Consider the following 312-nt stretch of genomic DNA (forward strand, 5'->3'; position numbering starts at 1 on the left):
GTGAAGGAGTTGGAGGTGAACGACTACTCCCGGCGACTCTCCGCCTTCCTTAACCACCAGGTGTATAGGCACCTCCTCAGGTGTATAGGCACCTCCTGGGGTGTATAGGCACCTCATGGGGCCTCAGGTGTATAGGCACCTTATGGGGCCTCAGGTGTATAGGCACCTCACCAGGTGTATAGGCACCTCACCAGGTGTATAGGCACCTCATGGGGTGTATAGGCACCTCTTGGGGTGTATAGGCACCTCCTGAGGTGTATAGGCACCTCCTGAGGTGTATACACACCGTGATGGAGTGTATAGGCAGCTCAC

The sequence above is a fragment of the Eimeria mitis genome, genomic scaffold (assembly GCF_000499745.2).
Source record: "Eimeria mitis Houghton genomic scaffold, Emh_scaff5021, whole genome shotgun sequence".
Classification (NCBI taxonomy): domain Eukaryota; phylum Apicomplexa; class Conoidasida; order Eucoccidiorida; family Eimeriidae; genus Eimeria; species Eimeria mitis.